We start from the raw sequence: 16,458 nt of genomic DNA on the forward strand, positions 1-16,458 counted from the left end.
ATCCTATCGCGCCGCTTATTCCATTCCGGCTCCGAGAGCGGCGGCAATATCGATCGACACTCCCCAGGCTCATTAAGGCGATCTTCATTACCGGCACTTTGTCGCCGCTTGGAGTACAAGAAACAAGAACTTTGTTTCGTTCCGCCCCTCTCGTCATTCCTCCTTTAAAACGCGTTTGCAATTGAAAAACGAATTTCACCAGCACAGGTTTCGACTTGAAAGGGGTAAGCAAGAGAGCATAAACCACGTCGGTCTGAAGCAAGCGCATTTGCTTTGTTTCTTTCCCTTGCGGTTTTTTTCTCCTCCACCCTTATTTTTCTTTTATCTGTCTGAGGGCAGTAATCACATCTTCTTCCGACTTTCTTCTCAGTCTTGCCCTTTCCGCTTATAACAGCAGGCGTGGGCTGCGATGCAAAGGACTGCGAGCCCGAATTAAAGGCAACACTGGCAGCGGCGAAAGGCCAGCAAGAGTGCAGGGCAGCAGTCATCATCTCGGTGCACGCGCATACGTACAAAGCATCAGCGACTTCTCTCGGCATATAGCCTTGCCACCCAACTTTCAATGCGGGGAAGTATTTTCAACGTTACAACGCAATGCGAGAAAAGGGGGGGGGGGGGGGGGGGGGGGCAAGGCCAATAGGCCTCCAAAAGAAAGAAAACGGAGGAAAAAGAATCCCCTGGCAGCACTTGAAAAGAAAGAAAGAAAGAAAGAAAGAAAGAAAGAAAGAAAGAAAGAAAGAAAGAAAGAAAGAAAGAAAGAAAGAAAGAAAGAAAGAAAGAAAGAAAGAAAGAAAGAAAGCGAGACTGTTCGCATCTCAGCGTTCCTTCATCGACCAACGACAACACAGCTGTGCCAGGTTTCTGCCTTGATTTACTTTCACAGCTGTTTCCTCTACGTATGCACCCAAATAGGTTTACCCGGAGGACATGCGCCGGCAAAGCTCGAACTGCATTTATTTATTTATTTATTTTAATTTATTCATTCAGCTATACCTTCCTTATAAACCTTACCATACGGCTGAAGGAAACGAAAGCACTCACGACAACCACTTTCAACTCATTAACCGTACCGAAAGCGAGGCAGAAAAACATAAACACATTCATCAAAAGACACCGACTGCTTTCCTCTTTTTTCTTCTTGCCTCTCTCTCTACCGAAGATGCGCGATGAAATGCGACTCGGTTACGGGTTAAAACGTGCTGGACGCGCTCGCTCGCTCGCTGCAGGATGCAAATGAGGACACGAGGAACTTTGCAGTCGCGCTGCGCAGGGTCTGCACAAGCCACCGCCGAAATCCTCGGAGATTCAAAAGAGACTCCGCGTCGAAAGAAGAGCGCGCCAACATACGTGGGGAACGGGGATGAGCAACGGGAAAACAATAAAGACAACCCAAAACGCCTTTCTCTCCCGGAAAGCGGACGGAAAAGACGGCGCGCACCAATCAGCGACATAAAGCCGGAGAGCAAACCAAAATTCTCAACGCCAGTTCATTCCCTCAAAAGCGGGCCAGCCAAGGAGGACTGAATCCCTGCGCAGACTCGCAAAAAGAGAAACGAAAAGAAATAAAAGACACCCCCCGCCAACCGCGCCAGGCAAAATGGCTCAGAGTGTGGTGCAGAGCAAGCAAAGGAGGAGAAAACGAAAAGCGAGTGGGGGTTGGTTTCTGGAAGCTTGCTTTGCGCGATGTGGATGGATGGGTGGGTGAGCCGGCCGCCGAGCCGAGCCAAGCCAGGACAGCCAGCGATCGATAACACGACAGAACACACGCGCGGCAAGCGGGCGAGAGGGCAATAAAGAAGCGCGAATAACAGCAGCAGCAGCAGCGGGGCAGGAAAAAAAAAAAGATGGGAGCACTGCAGCAAAGCGAGAGAGCGTAGGCGGCAACCGCTCCCCTGCTTTCGGCCGACGCACTTCGCTCTCCAACCACTCTCTTTCTTGCACCTCTCGTTCTTTCCCTATCGCAATGGCGAAAACGGGACCGAAAGGAAGAAGCAATAAAAGAGAGAAATATGTTTTCACGAAAACACAGACGGCGTCTTCTTCGGCGGTGGCGGCGACCAAGGTTGAGGGCGGGCGGAAGTGGATATTCTCCTTACATCGACCAAACGCACGCGACGAAAGGAGCGAACAGAATCGACTAAAGAGAGAGAGATAGAGGGAAGAACTCGCGGCGAAGGAGGTAGAGGAGGAAAACAGGCAACCCTCAGGAAAACAAAGAAAAAGAGGATGAAAAAAAAATGATGGGCAAAACGGGCAAATGTAAAACTTGCCTACTACAATCAAGAGCAAAGTGGGTTGTAAAAAAAAAGGAAAGAAGGAAAGACCTGAACTGAGCACACTATCTGAGAGGCGTAACGGGCGAACGGAGACTCGACCGAGAAATGCAAACGCAGCAACGAGGGAGCACATCGGCGGGAGAAAAAAAGAGAGCTCGATTCGTGTTGTCGATCAGGCGATAGTTGAGGGAGGGGGGGGAGGGGGGGGGGGGGGGGACAACACACACACACTGTTCGACATGGCCAAACGAATGGAAAGGAGTGCAAGGGGGGATGCAACCGGTGCACACCGGTAGAGCCGGCGCAATCCCCCATGAAATTGCGTTTGGCCAATCAGCGAACGACTGGCGGTGCTGCACGACGATCGCCCGAATGGATACGGACGCTTTTTCTTCCTGGATGGCTCTCTCTCACTAGCTCCTTCTCATAATCGCAACCAATAAAGATATCGCAGTGTCGGGTAAATTACCCGTTGAAAGGGCGCCAGAGGACCACGCCGATTCCTGCACACCCTAAGGACGCGATGAATGCTATTCGTCAGTATACGCTTGACTGCCGGAGTGCAGCGCTGACAACAAATGCTGCAGAAATAGGACACATTTGCTCACCAATTTTTTTAAAGGAAAAGTAAACACGACGTTTCGGCGCCTGCACGGGAACCTTCATTATATGCTGTATGGAAAGACGGTGGGATTCAGCACGGTTAAAAATTAAAATTACAAAGTGACCGATTGTAGATTTCTGCAAGCTTTCTACGTCTACTGTTTACAGCGTGCTTCGTATTATGTATATGAAATGATTCTAAAAGAAGGCGCGATGCTAAGTTGTGTTCCGCCAAAGCATTGGACGTAGAGAAGCCGTACATGACGTAATTATGATGCTCTTTGAGCCTTTGGCTGAAATTTCCCGTTTCGCCAATAGAGGCAGCGTCACAGCCTGGACACGGTATCTTGCATACCGCGCCAGGGTATCCTGATAGATCTAGACGGCCTTTTTTTCTAGACCAATGCCAATTCTGTCAGCCTGCCTGTGTAATTTCACCAGATCAACGCTCCAGACAGAGGCACCGTTTACACATACAACCACCAATTGAAAACATACCTTTTTCCAAGGGTGATTAACGATCGGAAAGAACAACTACCAGATCTAGTTGTCATATCTTCTTCTGTGAGTGCTTTTACTTCTGGTTTAGAGGCTCTCATCTTCTCCGATATGAATGTGTATTAGCATGTATTCTGTTTCCGATGCGCATAATACGACTGTACTCTGCCGTTACTCACAGCATGTCACTTTTTTATAAATACTGCCATTGTACGGCATTGTCGTTTCTCGTTCGACATGGAGCGAAACTTTGTCTTTTCTTAGTTGTATTTTTTATCCACTCCAGTAAAGGCCCTTACTTGGGCTGACAATACGAATAAACAAACAAACAAACAAACAAACAATTCCTACGTTTCGACTGCTCACTGATAAAGACGCGAGCTCTTCTTATTCCGCCTCCAAGACGGCACAGGGTCAGATCTCCACACAGTGCTTCCCAGTGACGTTGAACCAATACAGCGCCCAGTCAGCTTGCATCGACGGCAAACGCGCCTGGAGAAACTCCCAAGCAGCGCGCAGCCTAGCAGAGTCCTCAATAAACGCTTTAAGTGGCGGCAGCCCTCCGAAAAAAGCCGATAAAAACACGACTTACGCAATGAGCGAAATTGAGCAGCGCTGACAGCGACATTCCAAGCTGCACCACCGAATAAAGCACCGCTGGAAGAGACAAAACCTCAGCGACTCAAACGGGCGCCGGACGCTCTTATGCTATGGCCGTCGGCATAAACTATTTTTTTTTTCTTGCCGTTGTTCGCGGTCTTTCAAATCACCGTAATTTGCAGCGTCAAAGGATAAATTGCGTGCGCAGTCTTTCCACTTTGGCGACACTTTTAACGTCCATCGCGGTGAAATATGCTACGGCCCGTTTTCGTAATCCGAACCGACGGTATTCGGCGCGCAGCAACTCGAAGAGTGCAGCAAGCAACCGACAAAGCGTGAAAACAAAAACATCCGGAAACAAAAATTCATAACGAGAACAACGACAAGTTGCCTAAGCTGCGCATAAAAGCAGCCGCGCATAAAACAATAAAGGAAAAAAAGCAAATAAACACACGCCGAACGTCCTCGTAAAGTGAGGTTCGCGAAGAAAGGGACGCAGTACACACGACGAGGTTTTATAATGTAGCGCGCACAAGTTGTTTTCCAAATAACGGATCGGCCGAAATCAGAATGCCCGCCCAAAATCGGCGCTCATCGCTTTTCCGGGAGCATTCGAACAAAAGAAGAAAGACGTCGTCGCGAGAAAGCGACTAAGCGCTGAATATGCGGCGCCAAGAAACGCCTTGAACCGCGCTTCTCCGTACGACGACGAGAGCAGTAGCAGCAGCTGCTGCGTTATACGCGCGATACGCATGCGGGCATTCGAGTGCGCGGCGATATCCCCCGGAAAAACAACACAAGCCGATGACCGAGTGCAGGCGCGTGAAAGCGCGACAGAGTTCGCGAACGTTTTATTTTTCAGAGGCGCTCGCGGCCAGACGCACACTGTTCGATCCTTGCTTTTCCCACGTGGCGCTGCGACTTGGCTTCCGCAATTTAACCGCGCTCTGAACACGGATACGCTTACATGGGAGTAAAAAAAAAAATCAGGGGGGCACTTTGTTGACCTAAAGTGCGGTGAGGCGAAAGCCTTTAGCGCGGTGTTGCTGCTTGTGTCACTGATGTGTGGTTAAGATGTTAATTAAGTACACAATTGTTTGTGAATCTTAAATGCTGAATACAATGGGGGGGGGGGGGGGGGGGGGGGGCATTTGGGGAGCATCCGTCTAATTCGACTCCTTTCTGCAAACACCCTCCCCGCGTCCTAGACAAGGAGAACTATGCATATGCGTTGGCAGGAAGTAGCGTAGCCATTAGCACGCTCGGCTGCGGAACAGAAGGATGGTGGTTCGAATCCCATCGTGCAGAAAATCTATCTGGTCTGACTAGAAAAAGCGTCACACCTCTGCTGACAACCGTCTGCTCAAAAACCTTCTGTCGGCGAAAGCCTTAAAAACAGTAAGCTGTCCTCTATCGCACGCCTCGGGTGTGTGCTAGAGGACAGTTAACTCCCTTTTCCCTCCTTTTTTGTTTAGAGTGCACGTTCCTTAGAATATCTCGCGTGTACAGCAGCCCACAGGTTTCCGTGTGTTGCTGTTTCTTTCATGGTCTGCAATCAATCTTCTTAGTTCTACATACGTCGTCACAGTGTCTATATTGACAGGCATCGTGACCGATCGCAAAGACGAATTCAATGCCCCCTGTCAAACGGTTGCCGTGTCTCTTTACAATACGATCGATGAAAAATACGATGGGGGCACCGGCGCGCAGCCTGCTCTTGCCATTTCCAGTGTTACCAACCGTCGCACTAATCGTTCAGCATCTACAATCGCCACGCGGTCGGTATGTACTATCGGACAGCACAAACAATACGCGTAGGGGACACAGTTCGAGCGCGGAAAACAGAATAACAAGTTTTTTAGTTCAGGATGATGAACTGCGTATATCGTCTCGGAAGTGTGACGATCGCTCTTCGAATGTGATCACGGATCTCGCTGGCATTTCCGCTCCCTTTCTTTTTCGTTTTTTTTGCGTTAGTTTAATGCGTTGCTGCGTTCACGCCCGAACTGTCCTTCACTCACCTGCGATGGTACAGAACGCTTCCACGCGCATAGACGCACGCTTTCTCCGCTGGCAATGCTTCCCGGTGCACGCGAAGGGATTAGGAACACGCTTCGCCCGATTACGTCACAGTGCCCGATCGGGCGCGCGTGGCAACGGAAGCCGACCCGTCAGCCTGAGTTAAGCGCCTTACGAATCGCGCGCACACGCTGCAAGGCAATCGCAAACCTCGACGATGGCAACGCGGAGGACAATGTGCCATACGAGTGCCGGGTTGTTGTTACTATTATTATTATTGATACTTCATTAATAAGTAACAATGAAAGGAAAGCATGTTGTCAGCCGCGGCATCTGCCATCGAATCCTGAAGCACCTGAGCTGCAGCTAGCGTGAGTCTAAGGACGGGGAGAGGACAGGAGAGGGAAATAAAGGGGGAGCGCAAGAAAGAAAGGACATGAGCGCCGATTTCATGCAAACAGTTAGTTACAACTGTGAAACAACACTATACCTGACGCGACGAGGCAACCTAGCAATCACGTCAGCAGAACCGCTTCAAACAATTCTGGGAAGAACACGCAAGATGGCATGTTTGAACGAAAACAAAAATACAATTTGCCGCGGGTCGGTGCTCTTTGGCATATCTCCCTCGTCAGGTCTCTGTCACGGGACGTCGGCGCCCTCCGTTCTGTCAGTGTCTCGCGGCTCTCTCTCTCTGGCGTCTCGCCGCTCAGACCGCCATGCCAAGGTACCATCCTTGACTGCGCTGCTTCGCCGGTAACGGGGTCGTCTCCGTCTCCACTCACGAGACGTCGGGGAAACGAGATAGCCTTTCGCAACGTGTAAGCCGACAGGGAAGCAAGACGCCTCCGCTAAGCAGACAGCCGGCGTCACGGCTGTCGCATTCGAAAATCAGGGCTACCAAACGGGTTACCAACACCTGACAATTCCGAACGCGCCAAATGCAGAACAAATGAAATATATAAAGAAACCAGAACCCTTAAGCCCTATGATGTGTCATGCGGAGACCTCGTTCGAGGATGCTCAATATTAATTGCGTAAATACCCGACATTGCAATCAGCGCTGAAAATAATTTATTCTAATTACGTCCCAGTGTAAGAATATAAACAGCCTCATCCGCACTGTTGACTATGCAATAACAAGCTACCAGTGGTCGTCACAGGCGCGGCGGGGCCCTCCGGAGACTGCATGGTCAGCGCGCCTATTTAGGGCAGCTCGAGACGCGACGGTCGACGCCGCTCTCTTGACGCATGACGCGAGGCCACTTGACGCCTCGCAAAGCATCTGCTGTCTCCGACGACGGAACTGACACCGGAAGACGGGCGCGGCTGGCGCCGCCGCCCGACGTCTGCGTTGTGAAGATAAAAAAAACTGCGCGAACACTTACGCAACCGTCGGATACAACTTACGACTGCGGTGAAGCTCCGCCCACACTCATGATCGGCGCACAGAATTCCTCCACGGCAAAAACGTTGCACCGTTGTTAAACCTCTCACAGTTACTAAACAAGACGCTATTCGCAAGAAGAAACAAATGAAAAGCTAAAGAATGTTTACCTAGATAGTTTAGGTTTGGTTTACGGGGGGGGGGGGGGGGGGGGGGTTAACGTCCCAAAGCGACTCAGGCTGTGAGGGACACCGTAGTGAAGGGATCCGGATAATTCCTATCACCTGGGGTTCTTTAACGTGCACTGACATCGCACATCACACGGGCCTCTAGAATTCCGCCTCCATCAAAACTAAACCGCCACGGCCGGGATCGAACCCGCGTCTTTCGAGTCAGCAGCCGAGCGCCATAACCGCGGAGCCACCGCGGCGGCCGGTAGAGAAACAGGTCACGCATCGAAGTCGGTTGCAATCTGCCCTGCTGTTCTTTTTGGCGCGGCTTGAAGTTGAAAAGACGGTACCGTAGTTTTCGTTCGGGGTGGCCTCCGAAGTGTTTTTGAAGGATTTCTCCACCGTTGGGCCTCACGTGAGGGAAAAGAAACAGTGCCGAGGGCCGGAGACAATGCATACGCGACAGACGACCTCGTCAGCGAGATAAAACAAACTAGGATGGAAAAGACGCCCGCAGTGGCGAGCAAGCAAAAAGTGTCTCGCAAAGAGACAATGCGCCTTGAAGAAGCGGCAAGGCTCGCTCACAAAACCGAAAACTTCAGCGAATTCTGGACTAGAAAGAAGGAGAAAGCACGTAATGCCAGAAAGTTTAAACCATTCCTACTTGCATCCGCGCGTACATACAAGAATGGGGGAGAACAAGGGTGTTGAGACCGAAAAAAATAGGAGGGGGCACTCAAGCTCCGCCTGAAGGGCATGACGCGATGGTGTTAAAGGGTTAATGCCTCACAATGCGGTGGACAGGTTGTGATGACGTCACCTAGGTCACGTGGCCTAGGATTTGGGTTGCTTCTCCAGGGATTTTTCGCTCACGACGACGACGCCGGATTTTCTCGTAAAAAAATATATGCTGATAACGGGTCCACAGGGCCGCGAAAGGCGAACGCGTCCTACGCGCAGCCGAGCTGGACACAGCGGGCAGGAGTGACTGACTGCACGGAGCCGCGGCCCCAATGTACCGTCGGAGTTGCCACTCCCCATTGACGGGTGTCTCCAACGGCAAACAAGATCCTAACACCGGCGGCACAGGAAAGGGAATCGAACGGAAGCCAGCAGACGAGGCGAGTCGGGGCACGAGGAAACGCTCTTGGAGGGGGCACAACGCTGGCCAGCGTGCACACACAGGCCACAATGGATGAATAGGCGAAGGGCAGACGCCGCGACAGTCCACGCCACCGCCGGCGAAGTGGAGGCCTCTCCCCCCCCTTTCGTGTTCTTCGTGTTCTTTGGTACCTTTTTCATCCCCTGCCAGGGCACCTTTCTTCTCACTGCCTTTCCCCCTCCCTCAAACGCGGCTCAGGAGAGGGGAAGACCGGTTCTGCGGCACAGTCGCCGCGGCTTTCTTTTACTTCTTCCCCTTCTCCCAAGAGAGGAGTCGAAGAAAAAACATCAACAAAAGAAAAAAAGAAAACAGAAGAAAAAGGAGGTACGCGGTCTCCGGCGCAGAATGAGAAGCCACAAAAGACGGGGCCCCGTACACAACGGTTTCTGACTGCTCTTGCTTTTCACGCGTAAGAATGCGGCGGCGGCGGCCGATTGTGGTGAGGGACGAAGTAGGAGGAGGAGACGAGGAAGAAGTGGTGGCCCGCGAGGAGGTCGAGCGTGCCCAAGCGACGACGCGGTCGCGCGCAGAGAAAGAATGGCAGGCAAAAGAAGAGCCGCGCGTGTGCGAGGTCGAAATCACGCACGCGAGAGAGTGCTTCGCCAAAACGCCGGCGTGTGGTGGGGGCCCGGAAAGAGACCCTTCCGAAGCAGCCGGGGCTCACTCGACAAACCGTCCCCAACCCGCAGACAGGCGGCGCTTCTTCCGTAAACATCGTTTGCGCCTCGTTACGTAAACAAAGGAATGAACAGCGGGGCAACTCTTCGCAGAGACACAGCGCGCATTTCCGGAAAGCCACGATTTCTGACAATCGATGCTATGTTAGTTTTGCTATAAACCCTAAATGGAATGGAATAAAAAGGGAGTAAGCTGTATTCTAGCGCGCTCTCTTTCATAAAGGACACCTTACTCTTTCTACTCCCGAATTGGCGTGTCCGTGCATGGAGTGTACTATCGCGCTCAATATGAGTTGCAACGCGCGGTCATCTACCGGGGCTCGTTCCGTGGTGTGCCTCCTCCAAACAGTCGCTCGGAATTCTGGGAGAAACTGCTGTTCCACGAAACAACAGCACCCCCGCTCAGGAAAAAGTTTCTCCCAGAATTCCGAGCGACTGTTTGGAGGAGGCACACCACGGAACGAACCCCGGTCGATGACCGCGCGTTGCAACTCATATTGAGCGCGATAGTACATAGTAGGAACCGCATAACTCTGGCATAATAATATACTGTATATTATTAAATAATATACTATATAATAATAATAATAATAATAATAATAATAATAATAATAATAATAATAATATATTATAGTAACTATAATAACAATTATTAAAAAATTAAATACAGATCAGGCACAGGAAACTCACCGCCCCGTCCGCCCCTCCTACAAAGACAAACGCAATGGAAGAACGACGCAGGACAACCGCCAACTTCAACTTCTTTCTCAATGACTATGCACTTATATTTAGCCAAAATCTAAGTTCTTCTCCTCAAACTCAGTCTCTCTAAAAGGAACACAAAGACGAGCCCGGGCTTCTGTGACGAGTAAACTGCTACGTACCGTCTGAAAAATATAGATAAGCACGTTAAAGGAAAATCGAAGTGAAGATCTAAGTGAAAACCGAAATGCTAGCGCCCCATCCGCATTTCGCCTAACCACGCCGAATCGTGCGCCATTTTTATTTTTATTTTTTTGTTGTTGTTGCGAAAGCCACACTACGCCAGTCGCCAGGTTTAACCAGAGCTAAACCACTGCCAATTTTCTTTGAAACCTGCTCACTGCTCTAATTTCTGAATGCCGCAGCATGTGTTGCTAAAGACGCCCATGAAATGACACCCCATAAATCTTCTAGTAGCAAGGCGACGTCGCGACCGTCACTGAAACCGCAACCGTTCAGCCACCGACTCATGCGCGTTGCTTAATCGCTCCGCACACAAACGGCGCTTCTACAATCGCAGCCGGCCAGCAGAGGTCACGCACTCTGGGAGACCGCGGGCCGCCGAAAACAGGGGGTAGAATTCGGACGGCGAGGGAGGGAAACAAGGCGGCGGCCTTCGATGGCACGCCGCATGTCAGCGACCGCACAGGGCGCGCGCAGGGTTGCGGGAGGAGGGAAGGAGAGAGCGGAGTGTTCGGCTCGCCGCCGGCACGCGCGGGTTCTGGCCGGCACGTACTACACGACGGAGTGCGGGAGGACCGGCGCTTCCAAGCTGGGCCCCCATTCGGCAGCGCTGGTCGCGTGACCCGAGGGTCGCGTGGTGAAAGCATCACGGTCTCACGTTTCGGGCGAATGCGGTACCAGGCAGGCAGCGTTGATAGCACGCGCGTGCTTGGGCAAGATGGCAGCAGGCATACACCCGCAGAGAGGTCGGACGACGGCGGATGGCTTTGAAGCACTCTCGCGTCCGCTTGGGGACGTCTCTCGCGTACGCTCAGTTTGGCCTGTCTTTGTCCCTCGAAAAACCAAGTCACCATCTGATTGCTGAGGGCCAGCCGCGACGAGGGTTCCAAGCTCGCTGCAGACGACACGTAATAAGGCACGAGCGATGCGAGGCAGGTAGTTTATTATTATTATTACTATTCCGGCAAGTCCACAATGAAACGGAACACCGTTAGCCAAAGCGAAAGTGAAAGCCATTCGGAGGTTTTCAAAACAGCAGCAATCTGAGCTTTCAGCGAGTTTCGGTTGACACAACAGCAAAAGGAAGGCGTAAGCAATCCTTAAAATAAGCCGCCGTCCTAAAGCAGCCTCCGTTCCCGTTGGAGCTGCACACTAAAACCGCCAAGAGCTTGAAAAACCGCGTTGAACACACACGCCTTTTCTTTTTCATTTCATTTCCTATTCATCTCAAAAAACAGACCGCGCCACTCGAGCGCCACCGACGTCCGATCCGAGCGTCTCAATCGACGCAGCGGCGTCCATGACGTCAGGTTCAGCTTCGGCTTTGCACACAGATAAACGCGCAGAGTTCGTCAAGCACGTGTTTTACTACAACGCCCACCGGTGTAAAACTGCGGTCGCTGTTCGCTTACTGCACAAAACATAAGAGGAAGCAGCAGCACGAGGGGGAAAACAAAGAAACCAAAGAAAAAGGGAGCACGACTCTCGCTACATGCGTCACGAGGACCTGAGAGGGAGAATAGAAAGAACAGACGGAGAGAGCAGGAATGAAGAGGAGAAAGAAAGAGGAGGCAGCACGACAAGCAGGCAGCCAGGCAGGCGCGGGCCCAGGCATGCGCAGCGAGGACCCCTGCCGAGGCACAGACGGGGGGGCCTCCGGCGCGCCAGAACCGGCGCGCCGCTGCAAACAAACAGACGCAGTGAGTCGCGTGACCACGTGTGCGTCTCCAGGAGCTCCGTATCATTCTTTTTTCTCCTTCGGCGAGTGACTTGCCTCGCACGCCACAGCGCACCGCGCCCCTAGCGAACGACCACCGAAGACAGTTGAGGCAGCCGTGGAGAGGAAACACATTTAAAGAGATGTTTAACGCGCAAATCTGAGTCCGACTGCAGCGGTAGACTACGGTGCTCTAAACACAAAAGTTAAGTTAGAAAATCTTTCAACATGAAATACAGGTGTTGCCACCGCTGGCCGTTTTGCGAGGAAACTGCGGTGAGATCACAACGATTTCTTTTTTTGTTGCTGGCGCGGGCGGGTGCCTGAGGCTTGGATCGTGTTGCAATCTAGTTGCGGGGAGGAAAAAGGCTCCATTTTTTAAACAGAAATTTCTTAGAGCCAAATGCGTCTTTCGGAATCAAGCATACCCAGAGAGAGAGAGAGACGAGCAATCGATTTTTCCTCAGAAAACACAAATGGAAAGGAGATGACAATGCCCTTGCCCATTGTAAGTCGCAAGCTCTCGGTATGCCTCACACGAGAATACAGGTAATAAAATTGCACTCGGAACGTCGCTAGGATTTGAATAACATCACTTTAAAGACATTTCGACCGCTGCATTTGCTGAAAACAAGGAAACATACAGCTGTACCAATTACTTCGAAAAAAAAAAAACTGAAATGTGGTGCATATTCCGTATCACAGGCTTTTGGACGTTTAAGACAACTTGCATTAGAATAGGTAATTGCTTTACGAAGTATGAGACAACTGACTAACGAGAAAGACTTGTCAAAAGCTCACGAATAAAAAAAAAATCCCGCTAGGGCGGGTCTCGTCGAATGTAAAAATGAAATGCGAAGGAAGCCTAGTACTGAAATATAAAAACATACTGAACGGTCTGCGAGATGTATCAGTTCGGCAGTATTGAGCACGCAAAAATATGGTACGTGTTTTCCGACTGACGGCACTTAGAAAAAATCGGAAACACACATCCCGCTGCCAAAAAAGGGATAAAAGGAACGTAGTTCGTGAATCGCCATGCATGATGCGAGTGACGCTTTTCCCGACAACCGGGCAAGAAAAGAAGACAAAGAGACGATCCTTTAGAAGGGCACTGTGTGCTGAACAGCGTGGGCGTAAAGCGGCAGCAGGCCAAACAAACTGGGGACGCACGACGAAGACACCATGTTGCCAGACGAGAATGACGAAATGGCGGCCACAATAATAACGAAAGACTGTTCGAGCACCACAGGGTAGCGATCCTTGCCTGAACCAGCGCTGAGAAAAAAAAATAAAACTGAAGGGAAAGACGAAAATAAGAAAGGGAACGTTCCCTTGGAATCGATTAACGAAATACAGCTACTTTGAACATTCCATGAGCTAAGAACAAACACAAGGAATAAAGAATTCATTTAGCCCTTGCCCCGCCACCAGCGCCGTTCCGACTGAGATCAAAGAGCTTTCCGACATGAAACGCCCCCAGGGACAAACGAGCAAATAAACTCCACATATAAACTACAGCTATATAATACAAACTAACTCCAACCTATATAACTATATACTGTAAACGCAGTCCACGCTTACTAGCTCGTCTGACAACTCTAACGACGCGGGCGAGAACGGTCGATTTCCAAATCAAATAAAAAGAAGAAAAACAAACTTTCGAAATAACCGCGGCCAGCAATATGACCCTCGCTGAGAGATCGTCTTCGCGAGACGCGCCCGAACTTCTTGAACGCCACAGCAGACTGCGGGGGCATAGCAAGCGCCACCACGAGACTTAAGTCGCATGACGTCATACATTTAAGCCGCATGACGTCATACTCGGCTCGGCCGACGACGTCTAGCGGAGCGTTCCCGCCAGAAATTTTCCCTGTCACTGGCCGAGACGCCAGCGGAAAAAGAAAACAAACGAATGAAGATGCGCGCCCGCGGCATAGTTTCGAAGTGAACTGCGGTGAGCGGGCAGGACCGGCAAGGCACGGCCTCCGGAGGTGTGCGAGCGTGCGCGCACTGCAGTGGCCGCGTGCCAAGGCAGCCGCCTCCAAGAGCCCCCGCCGCGACCACAGCGAGTTCGAGACGAGGGAAAGACGGTAGGACCGCAACGCTGAGGACCGGACCTGTCCGCCCCCCTTCGACTATGTCTCTTTCTGTTCGCTCTCTCCAGTTGTTGTGTTGTTGTGACTGAGAGAAGGATGAAGAGGAAATTGCACGGGCCTGCTACTGGCTCTAGCCAAGCCACCACCGCTGCCACGTGCAGATAGAGGAGAGTTAAAAGATCAGAGGAAAGAGAAAAAGGAAAGAAAAGACGCGCGTCGCAGCAACAACTGCGTCCGCCGGAGCGGACGCTGCTCAAAAAGAAGCGGCCGAAGCCGCGCTCGCCGAAGCGAGAACAGATACTCCTCGTGGCCGAAGCCGCGCTCGCCAGCGCTCTCTCCAGTCTCGCATTCGCTCTTTTATATACCCGTGTTTGCCCTTCATACCCGTCGCATTTCATATTCTCCGGGCGTTACGCGGGCCGCTGATATACATAGCAGGGCGCGCCCACACTTAGCGCGGATAGGAAGCCCGGAATTCTGTACACGGGGGAACCCTATCGGTATTCAATGCGCGTCAGCTGCTCTGAACGGGCCAGTTTAAAGCATGGCGACAAACGAGGAGGTAATTTGCCCCCCGCATGAACATACTCGAATGATTCCTCCAGTATTCCTGATTTAAATGCTCGAAACGGTACGGGAAACGAAGCGATAGCCACCGCGAGACGTTGGCAGGAAGAATCGAGTGCACTGGTGAAATTTTATGAGCAGAAATAATTATTGAGAGCAACATTTTGTTCTTATAAGTTGCTAGACAACTTGTGTTGGCTGGCAACACAAGTTGCAGCAGAGCCGTAGCAGAGTTCTATGCTCATGAGCAACTTTATGCGGCTACACTTCACAAGCGACCAGCACGAGTCAACTTTGCAAACCCGACTGGCTTTCGTAGAACTGCGTACGAAGAGCACAACAGTGGACGGCGTAACCTCGAGCCAACAGCTTGCACCCCTTACCCTGAAAAAGTTCTCCGCAGTAGAACACTGCTTTGTGACGTGCGCGTGTGTTTGTACTGTGTTCTACCAGACGTTCACGCGCGTGTGATCTGTATATATTTATCATGTATACATGTTAATAGATTTATTATCAGTGTACTCCTCCCCCTGTCCTTTCTACTATCCCCGCCCCTCTTTCTTTTCACTTCTACAGATTGCCTGCTATCCTTTATTTCCGCTGCCCCAGCTCAGCTGCTTCATGCAGCGATAGCAGATGCCGGTGTAGCAAATTTTTTTTTGCCTTCCATATTCAATGCAAAATAAAAACCACTACTACTACTACTAGAACACGAAATGGCCAGCAATGAAGTTCCTGCCACCCTTCCGACTCTAAAGCATAGGACATGCTACGCCAGCCGCGCTGCGGAACACGGAAGGCGACTCGGTGGCCCGTGAACTTCAGGAACAGACTGGTGCACAGCAACGCACAAACGCACTGCCTTCGAATGGGGACGGAACTCTAGACGGAACCAACGAAAAGCGCCCCCTTCACCCAACAGCCCAAGCCTGCAATGTCAACCGAACGTGGCCTACAAAAGTCACCCCAGCGCATTCTTGCCGTAACTTGAATGAGACGGGAGCGGAGAGGCTATGCGAACTTGCGGTTTGCGTCTGGCAAAGAGAAGGAAGACGCCGAACGGGGTGCGAGAATGATGGTGAGGTGCCCCTCTTCCACCACCCCACTCTCCTCCCCCTTCGCTACAACGGTGCCTCCCTCCCCCCGCCATCGCTCGACCCAGAATAGGAAGCGCCGCGATTCCCAGCTGCGCGCGCGTACGCATATACTTCCCGACCGCGGCGTATCGGCGGAAACGGACGCCAACACATGGTGCGTGCGTGCGTGTGTGCGTGCGTGCAACTCTCGCGAATCGCCTCGCTACGCACGGGGGGAGCGGCAGCACGCTCCCAAGTTAGCAACACTTGGCTCCGCGAGGGAGGCGCGGGTAGAGTACAAGAGCCGAGCTTTGACGCGCCCTGCTGACAGCGAACATTACGCTCGTTCAGCCCCGATGAGAATTTACACTTTCCACGAGTTTTTATTTATTCATTTATCAGTTTAGCATAGCTTTGGCTCGGCCCACGCGTTTGCCGCGGTAGCTGTCTACGGCGTGCTACCGCGGTATCGGCTCCATTCGTTAACCGCTTTCCAACGCTGAGCCCCTGCGTACCCAGCAATTCTGGACAAAAGCGTTCTTGAACGGGAAACCATTTATGAACGCAATTTTTTTCATATAAGCGCGGACTTCAATACAACAATCAATATATCCGGAGATCACCAGACGGCAGTCTTGTATCTTGTTTCATTCAGGTTTTTG

The 16,458-nt window shown here is 51.4% G+C and overlaps 1 protein-coding gene across 5 annotated transcripts in view; it reads right to left on the minus strand.

Annotated features, from left to right (window-relative positions):
* Positions 1-16,458, minus strand: part of LOC149364353 (uncharacterized) — a 387,789-nt gene that overhangs the window by 323,953 nt on the left and 47,378 nt on the right. The gene's annotated exons all lie outside the window — the stretch shown is intronic.

Source organism: Amblyomma mixtum, chromosome 2 (genome assembly GCF_055824585.1).
Source record: "Amblyomma mixtum isolate Tamu chromosome 2, ASM5582458v1, whole genome shotgun sequence".
NCBI lineage: Eukaryota > Metazoa > Arthropoda > Arachnida > Ixodida > Ixodidae > Amblyomma > Amblyomma mixtum.